This window comes from Grammomys surdaster, unplaced genomic scaffold (assembly GCF_004785775.1).
Source record: "Grammomys surdaster isolate TR1022 unplaced genomic scaffold, NIH_TR_1.0 126036, whole genome shotgun sequence".
In the NCBI taxonomy this organism is placed as follows: Eukaryota; Metazoa; Chordata; class Mammalia; order Rodentia; family Muridae; genus Grammomys; species Grammomys surdaster.
This window is the reverse complement of record NW_021620849.1, coordinates 5,625,699-5,627,796: the sequence shown is the minus strand read 5'-3', so window position 1 is coordinate 5,627,796 and position 2,098 is coordinate 5,625,699.

The following is a 2,098-nucleotide window of genomic DNA, read 5'->3' as shown; positions in this document are numbered from 1 at the left end:
AAAGAATCCACATTATCTATGAATGGAGAGAGACCTGGGGTTCAACTTAATAGTAATCTAGACATGTGGCTTATTTACTACACAGCTCTTCCAGAAGGAACTTTGCCTAAAAACAAGCACACCCTTCTCACAGGCAGAACAAAATCCATGCTCCCTCCTCTTCCTCCTGTCCCTAGCAAATGTTGTGCAGAGATGTTCAGAGTGTAGTAGGCCTGCTCCCCTGCCCCTGCCCTTTTCCTTCACTCATGTTTCTTATCAGGCTTTTAACTCCTAGGATTTCTCTGAGGTTTCTGTCAATGATAAGAGCTGTTGTTAATGATTTTATGTGGAACCTGTCATCACTCAAGTCTATGCCCATCAGACATCTACATGACCAGCTTCCAACACCATTTTCTGCTGATTTCTCTATTATTATCACCGCCATCATCATTATTATTACTATTATATTTTGTTATTTAAAAAAAATCTTTAAATTTAAATATATTTTAATAATATGATTTCCCTCCTCCAAGTTTTTCGAGATCATCTTCTCCTACCTACCTGGCCAACTTTAAGGTCTTTCTCAAAATACAATCTAAAGCTTACTACAATAACAAAACCCCCAAAATCAAGAAAAAATAAAACAATGACCAAAAGGAAAAAAGAAAAAACTGTAACCAAATAAAAGCATGTGTGCACGCACACACACAAACTGTGGAATCGATTATATGTTGGACAACTACTTATGAATGTGAGGCCTGCCATGTGTGATAATAGTGTACCCAGACTCACAGGCTGAGAACAGAGACAGCCAGCCCTTCTGGATATATGTCTGTCATTCTGAAATTTATCTTTAGCATGTGTCCAAATGCATTTACAACTCTCAACAGGCAGAAATGAACCTATTCAAAAGAGACCCTGATCTCCCTCTTTTCAGTGGGCGTTAACAATGGACACCCAAGCATCTGAGGTTTCTCTAGGACTCTAGTTCTGAGAGAAGAAAAAGACTGAAGCTTTGGAACCAGCCAGAGGGGAAGCTTGTCCCGGGGAAGGACATTTCACAGTATTTTGACAATGATAATGGTTGCAACCACACCTTGATCAGGACCTTTTAGTTACGTATACTTCTTACCATCGATTTAAACTTAAACCTCATGTCAGGACTCCAAAGATGGATTTTGAGGGATTTGAATCTGGACCTCTTGACTTGTCCTTCTTTGCAGTGTGGCCCCATTGAGACCTTTTTTTTTTTTTTTTTTAAAATCTGCTTTTAAGTGTTGCTTCTTCAACTATTGAGGACAGATGCTCAAGCCCAGTTTACCAGGGCAGCAAGGGCATAGGATCTGTCCCTCACAACTGGTAACACTGCTCCTCTTTTATGCTCCTTCTGGGCATTTATTCACCCTCATGTTAAATGGTTAGACTTTAACTGGTCCCTTCATCCCTCGCTTTTACTACACACTTCCTTTCCTCACCCAATCTTATTCTTTCTTTATATTCCGAGAAATGTTTCCGTGGTTATTGTTTGTCATCTGAGAATTTAATACACAGAATATTTTTTTATCCTTCATCTCGGATTTCTCCCCTCTTTCTCCTACCACATTTTCTTCCCATTCCCCAAATTCAGGTGCTCCTTTTCTCTTTAAACTCACTGAGTCTACTTAGTGCTTTCTGTGTGAGTATGGGTATAGGACCATCCTATTGGAACATGGGAAGCTACTCAGGGACTGGATTCTAGAAGAAAATTGATAGCTCCACCCCCCAGCAGCCATCACTTGCCAATAGCTCATCCATTTGGAGAGAGCTTCATGAGCTTTTCCTCACGTATGCTGGGGTTTTGCCCGACTTGATCTTCTACAGGCCTTGCTTAAGCAGTCCCAACTACTGTGAGCTCCTGCATGCAATGGTGCTATCATGCCTGGCAAACACTTGTGTGCTGAAGATGTCTGATGACCCTGACTCTTAGAATCATTCCACTCCATCTTCTGAGATGATCTCTAAGCCTAGGATAGGGAAAAAGCAGAAAACTGCTTGTGCTCTACATTTATTTCGATTAACCTTTCTCCTTCCTCCCTTCCTTCCTTCCTTCCTTCCTTCCTAAAGATTTATTTATTTTATG